Raw genomic sequence first — 22,894 nt, 5'->3', positions numbered from 1 at the left:
GAATGGGCCCAAGACATTTCAATTTGTTAAGCATATTTGTCGAGCTCTTCTGTAACTATTCTAGATTTTGAGGATCTTAGTAAGATTGACAAGATCTTTGTTCCATGGACCTCACAATCTTGAGGGGAGAGAGATGAAAAACAGATAAAGAAAAATATCAGATAGCATTAAGGTCTCTGCAGATCTAGAAAATGGTGGTGTAATGGTGACTGGGCAGCTACTTAAGATTGGGTAAGGTAGTCATGGAGGGCTTCTCTGAGGAAGCTGATGGAACTGAATGGCATTATTCTCTATAGGACTTTTTAAAAGCAACTGTCTATGACATCTATCTATTGACTTGGCAAATGTACATGGTTATTTATCAGGTACATTAATCTGTGCTTTTCCCCTAGGAGTTGATCAACAGCATCTTTCACGCTTTCCCCAGGGCCAGCCTGAAAACTGACTACTTCAAGACCATGAAATCTGGGAGCAGGGCTAAAGGCCACTTCTCCACTCTCCAGGGCAGTCATCTGGGAGTTCTCTCTACACGCCATGCTGCGCCTGAGCTCTGGTCCTTCTGCCTGGAATTCTCCTTCCCTGAGCCTTCACATGCTTCTCTTTAGCATTCTTGGCATTCAGCTGTCTGCTAACATGTCACCTCATCAGTGTGTTCTTACCCAATGCCTCCCCTCTCCTGATAGCCTCTCTTCCATACAGGCCTCTGTTTTATGTTTTTTTTCTTTTTTTTTGAGGAAGATCAGCCCTGAGCCAACATCCACCGCCAATCCTCCTTCTTTTTGCTGAGGAAGACTGGCCCTGAGCTAAGATCTGTGCCCATCCTCCTCTACTTTATATGTGGGACACCTACCACAGTATGGCTTGCCAAGTCGTGCCAGGTCTGCACCAGGGATCTGAACCAGCAAACTCCAGGCCACCGAAGCGGAACGTGCACACTTAACTGCTGAGCCACCAGGCCGGCCCCTGTTTTATGTTCTTTTCAGCACTCATTAAAATTTGAAATTATTTTGTAATATTTGTCTCCCTTGATTAGAGGTGAGCTACTTTAGGGTGGAGACCTGTTTTCTCTTGTTCAGTGCTGTGCTCCCCGGGGCCTGGATCAGCATCTGAAGTACAGTTTGGGGACAATAAGTATCTGGTCAATGAACTTCCACACGGGACAAGTTTTTATTAGTTACACTTCATTAGTTACACTTATAGAAGGATTCTGGACCAGAGTCCTTCAAATTCAAATTTGAGCATAGTTCTTCACTTACTTCAGTGCATGGTTATAAGTAGGCTCTGGACATAAGTATCCTGTGCTCAAACCCAACCTCCCAGCTTCAATTTTTCTGTCTTTGAAGTGGGATAGTAATTGTACGTACCTCACAATATCAATGTGAGGATTAAAGGCTTTAATACCTGTCAAATGCTTACAGTTATGCTTGACATGTCTTATTACTATTCCTCAGTATGCAGTACAGTACCTGGTACAAGGTAGTTACCCAGTAAATAATTGCTGAGTGGGGAATGTTATGGTGCAGCAAGTTTGCCAGGCCTTCATTAGACACTGTGGTGGATTTTTTTTTTTAAAGCCTCCCAGAGATTATAATCTAGTATGAGAGAAGTAGTGTACAAGCAGAAAGTTTAAAAAATCCCAAGAAAAGCATGGCTGTTGAAGAAAGAAATACAGCTATTTGCCACCTTGGAACCTGGTTCAGAATGATCATGGCTTTGGCATCCAGAAGTAGGGGTGGGCTAGAAGTGTTGCTGGTGGATAAAGGACTGAGCTGGCTTTCATGGAATGAGGAGGTGAAACAGGCGAAAGGAAGAGGGTGTTTTTCCAAGCGTGAGTTCACAGTGATAGAGAAGGCTTAGTTCTAGTTTCTAATTGATTAACAAGTTGCTGGCGAGTCTTGTCTAATCCCAGCAGGAAGATTCCAGAGTTTTTAACCTCTCTTAAAGGCAGAGCTATCAATAGGCAGGTGTGTGTGTAAATCATTCTAGGAATTTCCCTCCTAATAGAACCCATTTTCCTACAGGTGAATTGGGGGGGTGCCATGATCTTCAAAGGTGGTTGCGAGGGCATATCATCCAAGTTGTCAGGGAAGCTCCTGGAGGGTAGGGAGGAATGATGTCAGAGAAGGGCAATGGCATGTTGGGAGGAGAGAATGGAAGGGGCTTCCATCACCAGGGGAGCCAGCCCTGGCCCTAGTTTCTCCAACCTCAATGACAGAGGAGGAAGGTAAGTGTGGGTGTCTTTGATGATTGCGTATTGGGTCTTTTGAGGGGGGGTAGGGAGATAAACAATCAGACTCTTTTCTCAAGTCTCTGCTCAGCTTCACTGGTCTCTTTCTCCTTCCTTTGGTTATCTCATCTGAATCTGCTTCGACCTTGAGATCAGAACTGCTTTATGTGTCACACAGTTAGTCCAAGCTAAGAGGTCAATTGGGGAAAATGCAAGGCCTGGAGCAAAGAGGGGTCAGAGTGCTGATCTGACGTTGGCATGGTGAGAGAAGTGAACCAGCTTTTGAGGCACGTTTTGTCCTTTAAGTATGTAGGATGAAGTCCCCTTACTTGCAGGAGTAGAGAGCCTCCAGAGGTTTTGAGGATGCTGCTTTCTAACCCATGAGTCTGCCATTTCCAGATGGTTAACAAAAAGCCTTCAGACAGGCAGAACTATTTCCTTAGTTCAAGAGGACAATCTAAATGGAAATCCATGTGAGTTTGTGTGTGACAGGGACAAAATTTCACTCAGGTGCAAGTGACTGATATCAGAGCCTTTTGGAAAGTCTCTTCAGACAAGAGGGAAGGGTATCAAGGTAAAATTTCCTGAGTCTCAGAAGACAAGGGACTAAGTGAGAATGGAAAATTTAAGAACATGTAAAAGCTGTGATTCTTTTTGGAGTACCTTCTGTAGATCTAAATTCCCATCGATAGTTTGAGTACACGCCCTTGTATTTTTATAACCTGAAAATAACTATGTCTGATATCTAGAGGTGTGAAGGCCCAGAAGAAAAGGGAGGTGGGGAGGAGAAAGGATTTTTTATCCTCTTGATTTTATGAAGAAAACAGAACAAAATATTAAAAAAAAAATCTTTCAGAATTTTTTCCTTATCTCGCCAGTGTTGGAGGAGGAGGAGGACAAAGAGGAGGAGGGGTATGAGGAAAGAACTTGGGGTTGTAGTGGAGAGAGCTGACAGAAAAACACTTTCCTCTTAATTGGAGCCCACGTCAGTAATTCCCAATTTGAGAGAGGAGAATCTGCGTCCTCAACCTCCCCTTGAGAGTCAGTGATCAAGAAAGCCTTTTCTTGTCCCTGCTTTTTTTTCCAGGGAATTCCGAAGACAGCTTCGGTCAACAGGAACTGGGACAGGAGGGGGAAGGGGGTAGGGAGGAGGAGTGAAAACCTAGCGTTACAGGTGCGCATCAATTTCAGGCATCCTTAAGGACTGCGCACAACCTCTGTTGGCGGCGATGGAGGAGCGGCAATCATCACCGGCAGCATCAGCAATGACCGTGCCCCCAAGTTGAGCCCCATATCCCTGCACCAGACACTTGCATCATCCCATTCAATCCTAACAAGGCTCTGAGGTTATCCCCAAATGAGGAACGAGGAGGAACAGAGGCTCAGTTGAACCACTAAGTGACCGGCTTGCCTCTCTGCTGGCTGGCGGGGCGCAAACCCATTCCGTCGGACCCACCCTGGAACCATTCCCAGGTGGATTCCGGCCTGGAATTTCCGTGCTGCATTAATTCTCCAAACGGTCACCTATAGCACAGAAGTATCTATCCAGGGAGGAATCGCGGTCCACCTGGCGCCGGGGAAGAACGGCCTCTGCTTGGCTCTCAGCGGAACTTTTCTGTCGGCGGCGCGTGTTCCCGTCCGGTCTGCCCGGCGCGCGGGCCGGGAGGGGGACGCTTTCTGGCGCGGACCGCGAGCGGAGGCTGCGAGCGCCGCCGCCGGAGAAGACCGACGCTCGGCCGGAGCCAGCCCGCGGCGCCCGGGCCTGGCTGGCTGCTTCCCGCCTCACCCGCCACCCCCGCCGCCGCAGACACCGCCGAGGCGGGCGCAGCAGAACCCGCGGCCACTCGGCCCTGCCCGGCCCGGCACGGCCCGGAGCCGCGGCGCGGGAGGTGAGTGCCGGTGCCGGCCCCGGCTCCCCGCTCGGGCCGCCGGGACCCGCAACAATGGAGCCCGAGTGGGAACGCGGCCCGGGCCCCTGGCGCTCAGCGGCCTGGGGCAGCAAGCCGGTCCCGGCAACCCGGGCCTGGGGGCACTGGATCCGACCTGGGAAACTCCAGTGGCCGGAGGCTTGGTGGGGGTTTTGTCCTTGACTCGGGGCCTCGGTGGCTTGATATTTAGGATTTTTGTAGCCGGAGAAGGGAGTCAAAGAGGCAGGGAGACTTAACTCTAGTGGCATGCGTTCTTAGCGCTTGATGCAGACGACCAGGAGGCTGACCATGGCGGGGTGGGGGTTGGGGGGTTGGGGGGGGGATCGCGTTTGGAATTCTAGGGGCCTCAGTGTGCCTGGTCCCTAAGGCGCATCAGGAGGCCTTACCCCCGCCCCCAGGTCTGTGAACTTGGCAGACTGGGGTCTGGCTGGGGAGAAAGGACATTGAGAGTTAAGCTTCTCTGGAGTAACTGGTGATTAGTTCCTGGAGAGGCAGGAGCTCAGCTGGGCTTAGGGGAGTTGAGCAAAGAGCTGGATTCTCTGGGGCCCAGATGCATCCTGCCTTTGAGTGGTTCTCAGGTGGGGAACTTGTCACAAGAGTGTGACGGTGAGTAGTCTTGGCTACCTTGGTGTTAGGGTGAGGCCAGGGTTGTGATTTGGGAAGTGTAAAAGAGAGTTGATAGGCTGCTGAGGTTGGAGAATTAGCTTTATTTGGGCCATGGTGATGGCAGCCTGGGAGATGAACAAGGGAACTTTGCAGAGTGGGCTTCATGATAGAGAATGACCTCTTACTGCGGAGGTGTGGGTGACTCAGATCTGCTAGAATTCCTGTCCCTTGCTCATGGATATGGCTGACCGTATTGTTGGCTGGGCACTGAGGTAGTTGGAGCTGGAAGGGGCATTTGGGGGCTGAATGAGTTACTTCCTGAGTAGAAGACAGTGTGGACCCTTCCTTCTTACTCCAATCAGGATGGTGGCTGTCATTGATAATATTTTAAGTAAAGAATTTCTTTGTGGTATTTGGATCCAAAGCTTTCCTCTGTTCATTTTTTTTCTGCTTTGTTTTTGAATTGTGACTCATACTTTCTTTTCAGCACTGTGGCTATTGTTTGTAATGATGGACAACTTAGACACCATAATATATGTAAATTCTAGGCGTTTTCAGTCCAATCCTTATAAATGTAAATTAATTTAAGAGGCTGTTTTCACTAATTTGTGTGTCATTGTTTAATGTGGCAACTCTAGAGAGGGAGACGAAAACCCTAACAGTTTGTTTTAAAAGTTCTTTATATTCCTAAATCCATGAAACTTCATTTTCTCCTACTGCCATGAAGTCATTACATTGAATCTGTTAAATCTTAGTGACTGTCATTTCAGCTCTCACAGGACATTGTCTTCACTAGAAGTGTTAGCCATTTTCAGTGAATTTGGTCTGTACACTGTGTGTCATCTGTACATTGAAAGACAGTGTGCAAACTTCGAATCTGAGGCCTGCAGCTGTGCACCAGAGCTCTCTGTGTAGTATTCAGGCAAAAGTTGGTGTGTTGTCTGTAGATGAGATATCAAACCCTGTATGAAAAAAACAGTATCAGGATCATTGCAATTTCTGAGTTTATTCAGAGTGTTAGGAGATACTGCCTAGTTAGTATACTAGAGTATAAATTTTCAGGTGAGATGTGGGGTAATTCTGACTATTTTTAGTTGTACTGGTAGTTCTGGGGATTGTGTTCTCCCTTAATCTTTAAAAAAATCGTGTATTTCCCTTGTATTCTTTCTGTTTCTTTTTCTCTCTTTTAAATTTTCTATCCTAAGTAGTTCGTTCTTTCATAAACCAGTATCTGTTGAATTACACTAGGCACTGTGTTGGCCACCTCCACAATGGTGGTATTTTTGACATTTTAATAGTTGTAGTTCTTAGTTCAAAAGTGGCTGTTGGGGCTGGCCCCGTAGCCGAGTGGTTAAGTTCGTGCGCTCTGCTTCACCAGCCCAGGATTTCGCCGGTTCGGATCCTGGGCATGGACATGGCACTGCTCATCAAGCCATGCCGAGGTGGTGTCCCACATGCCACAACTAGAAGGACCCACAACTAAAAAAATGTACACATATGTGCCAGGGGGCTTTGGGGAGAAAAAGGAAAAATAAAATCTTTAAAAGTGGCTGTAGATCTATGAAAGAAGTGATTCAGGTATATCAAGCTTTTAATCAGTAAAGCCATTGAATAAAGTTTTTATAAAGATTAATTTTGACTAGTGACAATTGATTATCTTTATATGTTTCCATGTAAAAGGTTTGTCTATGGTGTCTCAGATTGGTATGGGCTTGTTTTTGCATTATTTTGTTTAAATACACCGGTTAACTTTAAGTACTCCTGTAGATAAACCACAAGGTAAACATTTTGTTTCTGTGTGTCTGGATGAACGGTGTTTACAAATACTGTTTATATGCTCAGGTTCCCAGGAAGCCATCACACTTTCCTTCGCACTGTGGTTTTGGGAGTGTGAAGGCATTTCTTACCCCCTTTGTCTGGTTCACTGTATGTAGGCTGGGAGTGTCTGCTGATTGCTTGGAGTGTTGTCCCTAGAACAGGAGGAATAAGATTGAGGTAAGGCTCAGTCTATTTGAAATTGCTTGCCTCTTAATTTTTACTGCATGGAATATAATATAAATTACGTTTTGAATTTTTTTTTGCTTTAATTGTTATTCTCCCTTCTGACCTAGTATAATGAAATTTTGTCCTTTCTCTCTTCTCTATATCTCTCTGTGTATATATTTTGGCCAAAAATAAATGAAGAAGTTTAAAATCGAGGTACTTAGATAATAAATGAATTCTTTGAAATGTCTCTCATTTTCCATCTGGAATATTCCCTTGATCAAAGAAAACAAAACTGGTTTGTTTGTTGCTTTGAAGGCAAAGTGATTGCTGGAAGAAATGTTTCTGACTAACTCTTAGTCAAATGGATCAAATTCAGAAACTCTTGGAAAGAAGTCTTTGAGTTTTTGATTTCTTTAGAAAAATTCTGAGGATCCTAGTACAATGGGAAAAGCATGGTCTTTGGAGTCATCCCACCTCTACCTCTTGCTTGCTTTTTGACCTGGGTAAGCTATTAACCTCTCTGAGCCTTGTTTTTTATTTTATTTTATTTTATTTTTTTCCTTTAAAATGGGGCTAATATAACCTTCTCTGCAGGTTGTAGCGATGACTGGAGACGAAAGCCTAGTGCTTTGTGGGGACAGTGCTTGCTGTTAGTAGTAGTTAGTGTGTGATATTATATGGGGGCACTGTTCTCAGCAGTATTAGTGGTAGGAGTGTAGATGGGTGCTATGCATGGATGAGTGGCTCAGTTTCCTTTTCTAGTGATGAGCACAGCCTGCTCTCTGCACGTGTTGGCATCCTGGACAGGTGAGAGAATTGTTGAGGCAGTCTTTATCTAGTATTGGTGGGCAGGAGTCCATGCTATAAAGTCCAAGGTCATTCCTGGCACTGGAAGGTTTTTTTCCTGGCACTTCCAATGGGGAAGCCAGGAGGTAACTGGCATGTCCTTGTTTTGCAAACAGTGGGCATTCCCATTGACAGAGTGCTAGAGTATGCCAGGCAGCATCGTGTTCTGTGTAGCCCTTTATCAGAATGTTCTCTAGCTTTCTTCTGTTGGCATTAGAGACCTAACTTTGGTCTTTTTGCCTGAAATGCTCCAGATGCTGGAGAGATTTGTTATCTTTCTCTAATTTGGGCTACTTTGATAGAATCTAGCATTCTGTTCAGAAATGTTTTTGATGAACAGAAGGTTCACAGGCTTTGTTATAGAATTGTTCAGTTTTATTTTTTCCCTGTGAGAGAAAAAAAAAGTCAAGAGAAAAATAAGTATGAACCAGATAGAAGTGATTCAAAATAACTGACCCTAAATCTCTTCTAATCTTCCTTGGTCCAATCCCCCCTCTATTCCAGTGGTCTTTAATTCCAGCTAAAAGTAAATAATATTCTTCTGGCCTCAAAATGCCATGAATATATAGATTCTGGTATGTCTCTACTTCAACATCTCACAAGGACCATTATGACCCAGGCTCTTTGGTATCTTCCTTTCTAGGCCTTGTCTGCTGTAATTCCTTGGGTACTTGAGGTTCCTTGGACTCCTTGTAGGGCCTAGCATGCTCAGATTATTCCTCTTGCTATTTTCCTCTCCATTCTAGTGCTTGTCTGACTCTTAGGCTTGAATTTACCAGGATTTCAGGTACCACCATCTCTTAAAAATTTTCCTTGATTCTTTCCAGATAAGCTAAATGCCTCTTCTCTGTATGGCCATTGCAATCTGTGTAAGCTTCTTTCATAATCACACAGTACTCATCTTTTGGTATTTTTGTGTGTTTTCCATGCCTAGGTTGTGACCTACTTGAGGGCAGGACTTTGTCTTGTTTATCTTTATATCCCAGTACCTAACCATTTCTGACGCAGAGTAGCTACTCAGTAAATGTTTGTTGGGTGAACAAATGAATGACCTCTGCATATGAAATAGCAGGAAATCATTCCTTGTGGAGCTGGTGGTGTGATGAGAGTTCTGATCTTATGGCTGATCTGATCCTGGCTGAAGCAGTGCTTCTGCTTTTGTATTTCCAGGTTGCTAAAAGCAGTACTTTATTTTGCCGTGAAAATGTGTTACTTATTCCATATGTTCATGGTTTTGAGGCTGGGGGGCTATTTCTCGGTCACTTTGGGTCTTGCTAAAGTTTCCCTTAGAAGAGAATGTAGCAGTTCTTCATTAGTATCATCTAGATCTTCATTGGCCATTTACTGCTCTGAGCACTTTGTCCTCATGTAAAGAAAATTGACTAGTCAATTTGGGCCACAGGTTCTCCAGACAGCTACTGGCCAGCCTGGGAGTGGGTAATGGATTTAACACTAGGGATGTTGTGACGTTTGTAGGCTGATGGACCTTTTGGAGACCCAGCTGAGCCCAGTGGCACCATACTTAGGATGTAAGATTATTTGCCCAAACTTTATTTGGGAGTTTGAACTCAACAACTATAGAAGTCATCTGTACTAGTTCTTTGCTCAGCCTAATACTGTACTAACACTGAAACTGATATATTAATTCTTTGTTTGGTGGCTGCGTATTCTGAGTTATTAACCTAGAAATTATGGAGTTTTGATTCTTTTAGTCACCCCCTTCGATCTTCTTAGTGGTAAAATAACTTGAGAGTATACTATCTAATTACTTTGATTTAGTTTTCATGGTTGATCAGATCATATAGGAATTCCACTGAAGGCTAGGTGTGAGGAACCTCACTGAAGCCTACATTATGCAGTTGTTCTTTCATGCAGGTGACAAACATAACAGACTGCAGAAAAGGAAAGCAGGAAAAGTAACTGTAGTTAGATAAAGATAAAAGATAGAAATTGATCTGAGATAAAAAGGAAAACTGAGACAAAGCATAAGGCGCTTTAATGTGGCAAGCAACTCTTAAATTGAAAACATTTTGGGAGCAGTATTGAGATGGTGAGAAGGAAATTGTTATAATATAGGTTATAAGCAGTAAAAACATGGACAGTTTCAGGGACCGGCCCCATGGTCGAGGGGTTAAGTTCGCGCGTTCTGCTTCGGCACCCAGGGTTTTCCTGGTTTGGATTCTGGGCGAGGACATGGCACTGCTCATCAGGCCATGTTGAGGCAGTGTCCCACATAGCACAACCAGAGGGACCTATAGCTAGAATATATAGCTATGTACTGGGAGGGCTTTGGGGAGAAGAATAAAGAAAAAAAAAAGAAGATTGACAACAGTTGTTAGCTCAGGTGCCAACCTTTTTTTTTTTCTTTTTTTTTTTTTTAGGAAGATTAGCACTGAGCTAACTGCTGCCAATCTTCTTCTTTTTGCTGAGGAAGACTGGCCCTGAGCTAACATCCGTGCCCATCTTCCTCTATTTTATACATGAGACACCTGCTACAGCATGGCTTGCCAAGTGGTGCCATGACCGCACCTGGGATCTGAACTGGTGAACCCCAAGCCGCCGAAGCAGAACATGTGAACTTAACTGCTGTGCTACCAGGCCAGTCCTGGAAATCTTTATTTTAAAAAAAAGTGGACAATTTCAGGCAGTATAGGCACCTTGGAGGTACTTCTGCCCACTTAGGGCTTTATTAGCACCATTGATGAAAGTTATATGTAGGCAGAAATGAAAAATGTTTGCTTTACTATGATAAATATACCTTGTGTATGTATGATACTATAGTTTATAAAGCACTTTCATATACATTTACTCTTCCAACAACCCTGTGAGGAAGATATCCCCATGTTACAGATGAGGAAGCAAACACAAAAAGGTGAAGTGGCTTGCTTTCAAGTGCACAAAGCCAGTAAAAAGAAAAGCTAGGGACTGACCCGGTGGCGTAGTGGTTAAGTTTGCATGCTCCACTTTGGTGGCCTGGGATTTTCAGGTTCAAATCCCAGGCATGGACCTAGCACTGTTTGTCAAGCCATGCTGTGGTGGCATCCTACATAAAATAGAGGAAGATTGCCATAGATGTTAGCTCAGAGACAGTCTTCCTCAAGCAAAAAGAGGAAGATAGGCAATAGATGTTAGCTCAGGGCCAATCTTCCTCACCAAAAAAAAAAAAAGAAAAAGAAGAAGAAAAAAACTAGGACTTGATGCTGAGTTTTCTGATTCTAAATTTACAGCCTTTTTTATGTCCTATAGGATACTTTTAGGGCTTCAGTTTGGGGTGCCAGTCACCCCTTATTCCAGGCTTCTGGTCAGTAGAAGATACACACAAAGAAGTTAGTGCCCCACAGGGAGTAGAGTTTCTGCTCCGTTAACAGCAGCCCATTAATTCTGGAAGAGCTGCCTGGGGGAGGAACATAGAGGGAGCCCCACCTTCCTCACAGGTCACTTAGTGGTCAACACAGAACCAGGTGGAGATGTTTTCGTACTTGAGACCCAGTGACACAAGTAGGGGTCTTCCACCTAATGTAATTATAGAAATTGGAAGAAAATTGGAAGTTTGGGAAAGAATCCTTTAGGTGTGATTCTGGCTTGAGCTCAGGCTCTTTGCTCTTATTGTACCTTCCAGTCCCACTGTCTCCCCACCTCATCTCTTCACCTTTCTCTTCCCCTCTCTTTCCCCCTCCCACCTTAGCTTCAATGCCGGTTTGTTGTGGTCCACAGTTTCAGTGCTGCCCTCCCTAGGTCTGAGAACCCTTTGCCTGCCTGACTTTGTGCTCTGTCCCTCTGCCAGTTGTCATCCCTAAATTCTCTCCCTTGGCTTCTTTTGCTGACCCTAGGTTGTCCAGTGTTTCTGGGGAGTCAGGAAAATGGGCTGTCTTGCTTGTCTTGGCAGCAGTTCCCATTGCCTCACTTGAGTTCTCTGTCCCTCACGGTGCCCCTATGCTGCCTTCTCAGGGTCCCATTTCCCACAGCAGCCACTTGAATGTTTCCCAAGGCTCTTTTTTTTTCCCTCAGGCCCTAGACCTGCTCTCCAACCCTCTCATTCTTGACCTGTGACTTCACGTTAGGAATTGTGCTCCCTAATTTTTTTCCCCTTTCCTTTCTCTCGTGATGCTTTCATCACTCAGAGTCTCTTGCTTTTGGAAAGTTTTTGACTTTTTGACTGTTTTTCCTGATTGTACAAGTAATATATGAGCACAGTAAAATTTAGACTTTTTTAAATAAGGAAAGGAACCCATAATCCCTTGCCTCAGTGTTAACCACCATTAAGAATTTGGTCTATATTTATCTAGATTTTTTTTTCCCACTGTGTATGCTAATTGTGTGTATGTGTGAGATAAAGTAATTCCTTTTTGCAGAAATGAGGTCTCAATAAATCTACTCTTCTGTAACTTGTTTTTTTAATGCTTTTATCTTGGGCATTTTCCCATGTTTAGGACACATATGGATCCTGTCTTTTAATAGTTATATAACATTATGTTGTATATTTGTATCAATTTTTCTAGTCCTCTGGTGATAGATATTTGTTTCTACTTCTTTGCTGTTGCAAGCATCTTTGTATATCTGTATCTTTGTATACCTCTTTGTATACATTGTATACATCTTTCTATACTTTGTATACTTCTTAGGATAAATTCCTACAAGTGGAATTTCTGTGTTAAAGGCTATGAATGTTTGAAATTTTGCTAGATATTACCAAATAACTTTCAAAAGATTGTATCAATTTATATTTCTCCTCTAGCGCTGAGCATAATCAAATTTTTAATCTTTGCCAATTTGAAGCCTAGATAAAGTAATTTTTATTTATATTTCCTACTGGAGAGCAAGCATCTTTTCATGTGTTTATTTCGTATATATTAATTGATCAATTAATTGATTAATCAGTTATCTCCTTTCTTGCATCTTCCTATCTTCTCTCCCCTCCCCTTTTTGTTTTTACCTACATACAAGGTAGAACCAGGTAATTTTGCTTAGCTCTGAGCTTCTTGTGCTACCCTAGCCCTCTCCTTCCTTTCCCTGTCTCTTTTATCTAAAATCCAGTTTTATTACCATTTCCTCACCACATGCTTTATCTATATCTCTTAATCCTTTGTAGGTTGGATTCGGGTCCTATATTTATCCTGAACAGTATCTCTGAGGTGAATTCCTTGTTGCCTGGACAATGATTTTTTCCTTGTTACTTGTTCTTCCTTGTTTTGACTAACTCCTCACTCCTCACCATCTTTTCAGGGAGGGAAGCTACACATGAGTGGACTTTCTATTATGGAAAATTTCAAACATGTACAACAGTAGGGAGTATAGTATAATGAACCCCATGTACTCAATTTCAACAATTACCAACATTTCCCCAATTTTTTCTTTCAATTATCCTCCCCACTTTTTTGTTATTGTTGGCATGTTTTAAAGCTAAATCTCAGAAATTGTCACTGAGTGAGTCTCCAATAAGAACTTTTTTTAATAACATCATTACCTTACCGTTTTCTACCCTGATAAAATTTAATGTTTCCTTAATAGTGAGGACATGATTTTTTTCTTTTAGGAAGATTAGTCCTGAGCTAACTGCTGCCAATCCTCTTTTTGCTGAGGAAGACTGGCTCTGAGCTAACATCTGTGCCCATCTTACTCTACTTCATATGTGGGACGCCTGCCACAGCATGGCTTGCCAAGCGGTGCCATGTCTGCATCTGGGATCCAAACTGGTGAACCCCAGGCTGCCGAAGCAGAATGTGCGAACTTAACTGCTGTGCCACCAGGCCGGCCCCGAGGACCTGATTTTTAATCCTGGCTCTAATACCTGCTGTTTAATGTGGGTAATTTATATACTTGTTTTCTTGTATTGAAATGTGGTGAGGATAATGTGGATAATGCCACCTCATAGGGTTGTTGTGAGGTTATCTCATTTACTCCCACATAAAGTGCTTAGCAAAGTGCTTTACCTATGTGGAGGCTCAAACATTTTTTGTCTTTACTCTGTATTCATCCATGCATCCATCCATTCATTCAGCAGATATTATTGAACGTGTTTGTGTCAACTGAAGAGGAGATACTGACCTTGGCTTCTAGGATTCTGCCCTATCTTGATTCTCTGTCTACCTCTCAGATGTACCTTTTTAAAATCCCTCCCTTTTGCTCCCCTTGGATGTGGATGTAACCCAGGTTTGTTGTTTTCCTCTTCTGTTCCCTCCATAGTCTGGCCCTCAGAGTTCTAGTTCTTTTACTCCCACCACTTCAAGCTATCTGAGTGACTCAATTTTGTAACCCTGGTTTCTTTACCAAGCAACAAACCCACATTTCATCCTGGCTTTTGGACATTTCTCTCTGGCCAGAAGGATGAGTATAAAGTGCATTGAGCTGAGTCTGTAGACTAGGGCTGCAGCTCAGTCTCAACCACTAACTTAATGGCTTGTACAATTCAGTCACCTCTCTTGGTCTTGATTTCCTCGGTCAGAAAGATGGAAGGGCTGGATTAGAGTCTGAAGTCCTATCCAGTTGTAAAAGCCTGTCAGCTGTGAGAAGATGGTTTCAGTAATGTCCTACTTAGCATATGTGGAACCACATTCACCATTCTGCTCCCCAAACAAGTTTCTGACTTCCCCTGCCTGGCCTCTCTCAGAATCTAGGTTTCATTCTATGGCTCTTTCCTCTCATTTGTCCTCAACACTAGGCCACTTACCACATGGCTTGTTCTCAGTTAATCCTGACTCCTGGCTCTTCTGGGAACAGACCTTTGGTCCTTTTCAGATTTGCATCTGTATTCACGTTTCCCCTGAGCATGTTTTCCCGGCCAGTTGAAATTATGTGCTGTCTTTCTAGGCTGAGTTCAGGTGACAGCTTCATCTGTATTGGAGGTGAGTCCTCCCTCTTCTGATTCCCTGGCAGTGCATCAGTGACATTTCACAATATACCTGGTACTTCAGATATTTGTATGCATAAGTTTTTCTTGCCTTCTAGTTTGTAAGCTCCTCGAGTACCACATTTACGTTGGGTGTAATTTTGCACCCTACAGTGTCTAGCACAATTCTTTATACTAATAGTTTTTCAATAAACACCTATTGAATAAGTGACTGAACTAAAGCAGACTTTGCTTCAACTTAAAACATCTATGGAAATTTTTTAAACCCAGGTGTTCTAAGGATGTGATGATTGCATAGTCAAAAATGAAGAAGGCCTAGGGGCCGGCTCTGTGGCCAAGTGGTTAAGTTTGCGCGCTCCTCTGCGGCGGCCCAGGGTTTGGATCCTGGGCGCGGACATGGCACTGCTTGTCAGGCCACGTTGAGGCAGCGTCCCACATGCCACAACTAGAAGGACCCGCAACTAAGATATACAACTATGTATTGGGGGGTTTGGGGAGATAGAGCAGAAAAAAAAAAAAAAGATTGGCAACAGTTGTTAGCCCAGGTGCCAATCTTTTAAAAAAAAAGAAAAAAAAATGAAGAAGGCCTAGCTTGTGAAATGGTATCAGTGGTACTAATTCAGATACTAATTCCTTGATCTCAAAATTCAAAGAATCCTCTGCTTTCCTGTCTCAGAGTTGGGAAGATTTTCTGACTCTTTTGGATAATATGATTTAGCTTCTCCAAGGCATTGCTGGTAATATTATTGTCATCATGAAGTAGCTAAAGGTAATTATCAACGTTACTGAAAGCTAACTTACCATATGCTAGACACTGTGCCAATTGCTTTATTTTTTCACTTAACGGAGAAAATAATCTTATATGAGATATGCATTATTATTATTCTCATTTTATACATAAAGAAACTTAGGTTTAGAGAAACTATCTTGTTTAGTGTTCCATAGATAGAAAGTGGCAATGCTGGGAGTCTGACCCAGGCTATCTCATCCCAGAGTCTGTGTTCTTAACTGGTGTAGTGCTTTCCTGTCCAAAACATGTTTATTGTCAGTAGCTCTTTTATATGTTTATTTTCTAGACTTATCCCTCATCAAATATCTTGCATGGATTTCTTTGTCCACCTCCCCTCGCCCCCCCAACCAGCTAGCCCTCTATTGTTCTTTCTGATTTTGTGAAGGGTATGCGATTGTTTTTGCAGTCACCCAGACTTCAAGCCTTAGAGTCGTATTTAATTCCTCTCTTTCGTTCCTGTAGAGAAGATTCTGCTGAGTTTTCCTTGGTAATGTCTTACACCTGCTCCATTCTCTCTGGTTACTTTGCCTTCCTCTTAATCCAGGCTCTCCAGGTCTAGTCCTGGATTATGACAGTTGATTTTCCTTCTGCAATTCTCTTCATCTTTGCAGTCCTTTGAAAGGATTGCCTTTCACCCATCTCTCTCCAGTTAAAAATCCTTCTGTGGTTCTTGTACTGCGGTTCCTAAAAGCCAGTTTTCAAATGTCACAGTCACCTGGGGAGCTTCTTTAAAGCATGTAAGTCCTCACAGTAACACTATTATTTCCAGTTTAGAGATGAGAAAACAGAGGCTTAAAGAGGCTGAGTCACCTGCCTAAGATCACTATTAGTTGGAACTGGGGATCTTTGTATTTTTAACAAGCTCTCTAGATTCTGATGCCATGACAGGTTTAGAAAACACCAGGCAGCTTTCAACCCTTTTTAGAATCCCCTCTCCTCCCATGCTGTCTTTTTCTGCAGTTCCAGTGACCCCTTCATCCATTGGGTCTGAAATTTCTGTAGCACTTGACTCTGTTGATCATGCCCACCTTGCTAATGCCCTGATATCATACTTCCGTGGCTGGTTCTTTCCCTGCCTTTCTGACTCTCTGTGTAGGCTCCTTTTCCCCACTCCCTCATGATTTGTCCCATCTTGGCTACACTTCCCCCACTACACATACATTCTCGAGCATCTTCCGTATTTGAGGCTTCAGCTACCTGAATGTGGCAGGAACACTCAAATCTGTATCTCTGACCTCAATCCATTTTCCAGCTCTTTCTGACATTTCACCATTAACAACACTATTACTTACCCTGTTGTTCAAGCTGGAAACCTGGGCCATGGATAAGAGCTTGGCGTCTGGAATTAGAAGTCTGGGTTGGAATTGAAGTCTGCCACTCTCTAGCTGGGTATATTTGCGGCAGGTCACTTAACCTCTCTAAACCTTAGATTCCTTATTTGTGTGATGGGGGTAACATTACTTTCCTCATGGTATTGTGAAGATTCAATGAAAGAATGTAGATAAAACACTTAACAATTTGGTTAATATTTATGGAGCCCTTCCTATGTACCAAGTACTGCGATGGATGCTGGGGAGATAGTGGTGAGCAAGGCTGCCCTCATGGGGCTCCAGTTGGCTACTGAAGTCTTACTGGTTTTGCCTGCTTAGTCTCTAATATTTCCTCTTTTCTTCCTTCTCTTTGCCTCTACCGTAGGTCATGGTCTCATCACCTTTTGCACAGACTGTTACAATGGCTTCCTATTGACTCTCCTTGCCCCTACACAGCCACCAGAATATTCTTTTTAAATTAGGAATTCAGATGTGCCACTTCCCTGCTTGAGATCCCTCAGTGGCTCCCACTGGAGGCACAGGGACTGTGGAGAGGATTGCATGGGGATGAATATTGAATCCACTTCTGAGCTCAGCAGAGAAGGGCTCAATGGATAATAGTTATGTCTGCCAGAGGTGCAGACAGGGAAGTGGTGCCAGCTCATATATTTGCCAATCTTTGTATAGATAAAGTTCAGACTCCCTAGTAAGTTCCTGAGGACACTGCTGGATCATGATCTGGCCCGTCCACTTCTTATCTCTTGCAATCTCCTCATTTATTGCCTCCAACCTCTAGTCCTGTGGAGCTATACTTCTGCATGCGTCATTCCCTCTCTCTAAATGACTTCATCCTTCTCTTCTTAAGGAAAGCTCTGTTTGTCCTTTAACATTTAGGTTTGTTGCCTCCTCTGGGAAACCTTCAACAGCTTTTCCAGGCAAAATTATTTTCTTCTCTGTCCTATGGAACCTTGGTTTGATTTTTCTTTTCTTTCTTTCTTCTGAAATATTATTCATGTACTATAAATTTCCCCATTTTAAAGTGTTCAGCTCAGTGGTTTTTAGTATGTTCACAAGATTATGAAACCATCACCACTGTCTAATTCCAGAACATTTCATTACTACAAAAAGAAACCTGTGCTCATTAAACAGCCACTCCCTATTCTCTCTTCCCCCTATCCCCTGGTAGCCACTAATCTACTTTCTGTTTCTATGGATTTGCCTATTCTGAGCATTTCAGATAAATGGAATCATACAAAATGTGGCCTTCTGTGACTGGCCTGTTTCACTTAGCGTAATGTTTTTAAGGTTCGTTCATGTATTACCATGTATCAGTACTTTATTTATTGCTGAATACTATTCCATTCTATGGATATGTTACATTTTGTTTATCCATCATGATTTGATGAAGAACTTTAGTCATTTGTTATATTTAATAAGATTGCCCATGGTATACATTTACGTATCTGTGTCAGTTGACTGGATGATCCCTGGAGGGCTCCAATTATCACTCTATGACCAGAGTTCTCTCATCTGTGTATCTTCAGTGGCTACCAGTACTGGTCAATAGTAGGTGCTTAATGAGTATTTATTGATGAATCATTTTATCTCCCTTTCCAGAAAACCTGACACTTCTGCCCTTTCAGCATTCCTCAGATCCAAGTCACGATTCCTGTGTGGAATATCCTCTCTTCCCCTCCTCACTTGTCTAATTCTTCCCTGCTTCAGGGATTGTCTGAAGGTCTGCCTCCTTCAGGAGGTCTTCCAACAGCATCCAAACCTCAGACTCTATTACTTTCTTCTCTGAATTCTGGTACATCTAGGGTTGCTGTCATTCATTTGGCACTTTATAAATGTAGTCTTAACTGTGTCCTTAACTAGATTGATAGTAAGCCCATGAACACTAAGAGTCCCTTTTTGCGCTCCCAATAAAAATATGTAGTGGAATTACTGCTAACATTTTACCTTACTTAAATTCAACTATACGCTTTGCAAAAGGAAAAAGAGCAAGAACAAAGAATGATGATTTGAATGGTGAGGTAATTTCTACTCACTCAGTGAGTACACACAGGCCATGGATGCAGTCAACATTGTTACAGTTAGTATGATTGACAAGACCTGTACATTTAAAGAATTCTTTCATTGGCAGAAGAGAAATTGTTTAGGTGGCGTGTTGATGGATTGGTAAGTATTCTACCAAAAAAATAAATAAATAAGAAGAATTGAGGACCATAAAGAATTATTGACTCACAAAGATTTGTTGGAAATGATAAGGAAGAGGATGACTAGGGAAAGCCTACAAGCTGAAATCTTCGTAAAATTGCTGGTCTGATGCAAGCAGCAAAACACATGAGGGGTTTGATTTCTGAATGTTACACCCTTTTGGAATTATTTTTGTTGTATATAGCTATAGGAATACATACATAAAACTATTTATACTATATTTACGTGGGCAATTGAAAAGCCTTTTTCAAGGGTGACTTTAAATATTGATGATTTTTTTTCACATGCTGATTTTAGACCCTCCTGTGAGCCCTAGCTAAAACAGGGCCCTTGTTGTAGACACCCAGTGACCTTTGGCACTATGGCAAAAGTTGCCACTTTTGAGAACACTATGGTACTATGAGAGCTTGCCCTGATTGGTCACTGGATGTGGATGTGGATAGGGGCAGTCACAGCCTGAAAAATATGATGCTGCTAAGGATGATGATGAGGCCAAGCAGGATTTGTTTGCTGATGGCTTGACTTTACAGAGAGAGAATACATGTATAAAGATAAAATGCTGCTTTTACAATTATAAAGTCATATTTGTTGCAAAACAAAAGAATAAAGAAGAAAATAATAACTTTTTTTTGATAAAACTACCACCCAGTGATAAAAAACAGTTAACTTTTTGGTACATTTCATTCTTGTCTTTCTTTTTTTTCCCCTATGCATATATAAATATTTGGACATGTGTAATTTTATTTTTTAAATTGGGATCTAAATATTAAGTTTTTTCGTGCTCTTTATACATTATGTTGTAAAAATAATCTTGAAAATCTTCCCCTGAAATTTGCTCTACTGTATCTATTTTATGTTCTGAGAAAGGCTCTTCCTCTAAGAGGTTAGAAACCTCTTTGATAGAGTCATCTGTTTCGTATATTGGTAGATTTGTTCATGAACTTCACCAGGTCTGCTTTGCAAGCTCTGGTTAGGGCAAATTAGAATTCACTGATTGACCTAGTCGGTGCTCTCAGCCGAAATTCCTCCATCAGAGACTTGTGATCTGGTCTCATTTGTCAGATCACCTCTGTTAGACTTGCTCTCCATCTACCAACTCTGCAGTGGATATTTCCGATTAAATGTTTTTAAAAACATTTTAGATATTTAGAGGAAGATTTGATTTTTTACAATCAAAACCATCTGCTTTAGCAGCATCTTAACAGTTCCATGTCGAGGATATTTTGGCAAGTTTTTCTCCCTTGAAGATTCACTTCTCTTACTATTCTATAAGTGAAAGTAGAAAAGAATGCTTTGTGAAGTATACAATCAATACATTCCTTATGAGAAATCGAATCTATACACAGCAGTATGAATAAAATATTCTACTGAAATGGAAACTGTTACCCTTTCACATGTAGTGTGTTTAAATTTTGTCTCCACAGATATTCTTCCTTCCCCAGGTTATATCTCTCCAGGTGCCTAACCTCTCATAAGGAGTCCTGAATCTTAATGTGGATAGAGCATTTGGTTCTTATTGCTTCCATAAATATTATCCCTGGCTTAACAGGGAGGATATCTATGTCCCAGATATTTTTCATTTAGTAACTTTGGTGTCTTATACTTGGGAACTTTTGCCTCACCTGGCTTTCTTCAGATCTGAACTGATACATTCCAGAGCCCTGTTTGGTTGCTTTCTTGACTGTTGGTGGGCCTTTAAGTATGCATTATTTTGGCTGTCTCCGTGTTCTCTTCCCTTCCTTACTGTTTTATCCACTCATTGTTTGTAGACTTGGTTTAACCAGTTTTGTCTGGGAGGAATGCCTGTTTTCTGGGCTTGGGGCCAATTTTTTACTTAACTTTTGGGTAAAACTGTATAGTATCCCCACTGCTGCTTCCAGAGGTGAGCTCTCCGAAACAAGTTTTATTTACTTGGAAACCAGATAACGCAAATTATGATGGAAGATGTTACATACATATTGAAAATAAAAACAGGCTCTCTCTAAATGGAACATTGGTTGCCTAGGTGAGAACCAACATACCAGTGTATACTGGGCAGTCTCAGTTTCTGAGGCTTCCAAATGGGATGGTGCTGTGATAAGGCTATAGTTTTTCATGAGAGACACTGTAAAATAAGTTTCACATCTATGGAGGGTTTGTGTTGTACTATGTTATGGTGTGCTTATTATGTTGCTGGGTCATATGCTCTGTGAACTCTTATAGCACCTGACGTATAGGTGTCATTATTCCAGATGAAGACAACGTAAGTAATTTGCTTCAGTTAATTGGTGCCATTAACCTGGGCCTCTCTGACACTAAAGAGCTCCCACTACATTGCCTCTTCAGCAGGGCTGATAGTAAAAGCTGGGAAATTCATGGCATCTGGTCTCCAGCCTGGGCTGGTGTCTATGGGGGAGGAGGTGACAGCATCACCATAGGTCCTGGTTAGGGAAACCTGGAAGAGAAATCTCATGTGTCTTTCACTCTTTCATTGAGGCTTAAAGAACAATACTCCACTAGCCCTGTTTATTTTACCTCCTAGATAATTCTCAAATCTGGCCTTTCCTCTGGCATGTTAACTGGCTACTGTTTCCCTTCCCCTTATTCCATCTTCCACATTTCTTCCAGCAAATTTTTCTTCCAGACCATGTTATGAATACTTATAATGTGCTAAATACTGAGCTGTGTCTCTTCTTAGTACAATTTACATTTATATTCATTCATCACCTGATCCTCTTAATAATCCGTGAAGGTAGGAGTTACCTCCATTTTATAGATAAGGAAACTGTGGCCCAGAGAGATTAAGTGACTTGCCCAAGGTCACACTGAAAAATGAGCTGGGATTTGTTTTCAGTTTGGAACTGCATATACCTATGCTTTTATCCAACATTCAATAGTACAGAGTAATCTTTTTTTTTTAAAGATTTTATTTTCCCTTTTTCTCCCCAAAGCCCCCTGGTACATAGTTTTGTATTTTTAGCTGTGAGTCCTTCCAGTTGTGGCATGTGGGATGCCACCTCAGCATGGCCTGATGAGCAGTGCCATGTCTAGTCCAGGATTCGAACTGGTGAAACCCTGGGCTGCTGAAGCAGAGTGCGTGAACTTAACCACTCGGCCGCGGGGCCGGCCCCCAGAGTAATCTTTATAAAAGATCTGATCATGTCATTCTAATCCTCCTTGCAGGATAACATCCATTCTCCTTAGCATTTATTCAGGGTGCTCCATAATCTTGGCCCTGTTACTTCTCCAGGCTCATTTTTTACTCTTTCATCATACTTTCTGCTTTATGCTCCAGTAATACAAACTTCTTGGATTTCCTTTAACTTATTCTGCTCTTTCTCACCTCTGAACCGTTGTTCATAGTTCCCTGTCTTTGAACTCTTCCCTCCTCTTCTCCAGTCATCTCCAGTCCATACCTCTAGTCCTCTCTCCTCCCCCCAACCCCCGACATTATCTAACTCTGTGCAACTCTTTCTTCAAAACTCAATTTGGGCCTCACTGCTTTTTTTTTTTTAAAAGGTTTTACTTTTTCCTTTTTCTGCCAAAGCCCCCTGGTACACAGTTGTGTATTTTTAGTTGTGGGTCCGTTCTAGTTGTGGCATGTGGGATGTCGCCTCAGCATGGCATTATGAGTGGCACCGTGTCTGCGCCCAGGATTTGAACTGGTGAAACCCTGGGCCACCGAAGTGGAGTGGGCAAAGTTAACCACTCGGCCATGGGGCCAGCCCCAGGCCTCACTCCTCTTAACGCTTGACCTGACCTGTCTTTGTTCTTTATCTTTCTGTGCCCAATAGATGTTCATTGTTTAATGAGTTCTTTTTTTTTTTTAAGATTTTATTTTTTCCTTTTTCTCCCCAAAGCCCCTCTGGTACATAGTTGTATATTCTTCGTTGTGGGTCCTTCTAGTTGTGGTATGTGGGACGCTGCCTCAGCGTGGTTTGATGAGCAGTGCCATGTCCACGCCCAGGATTGGAACCAACGAAACACTGGGCCGCATGCAGCAGAGTGTGCGAAGTTAACCACTCGGCCACGGGGCCAGCCCCTGTTTAATGAGGTTTTGTTGAGCTGAACGGAATTTTTGGAGATGTGACTCTCTAGAAAGAGACATTTCAGAGACCACCAAAGCTTCCACAGTGGTCAGTTGTTTTGCTAATT

At 42.5% G+C, this 22,894-nt stretch overlaps 1 protein-coding gene across 1 annotated transcript in view; it reads left to right on the top strand.

Annotated features, from left to right (window-relative positions):
- The first annotated feature begins 3,917 nt into the window (after window positions 1-3,917).
- The window catches only part of RAD54L2 (RAD54 like 2), a 121,850-nt gene continuing 102,873 nt past the window's right edge, over window positions 3,918-22,894 (top strand). The window contains exon 1 of the mRNA XM_046638306.1: window positions 3,918-4,116. The gene's annotated coding sequence lies outside the window, so the exon portion shown is untranslated. The remainder of the gene's footprint in view (window positions 4,117-22,894) is intronic.

This window comes from Equus quagga, chromosome 1 (assembly GCF_021613505.1).
Source record: "Equus quagga isolate Etosha38 chromosome 1, UCLA_HA_Equagga_1.0, whole genome shotgun sequence".
Taxonomy (NCBI): Eukaryota; Metazoa; Chordata; class Mammalia; order Perissodactyla; family Equidae; genus Equus; species Equus quagga.
This window is presented reverse-complemented; position numbering and strand designations above follow the sequence as displayed.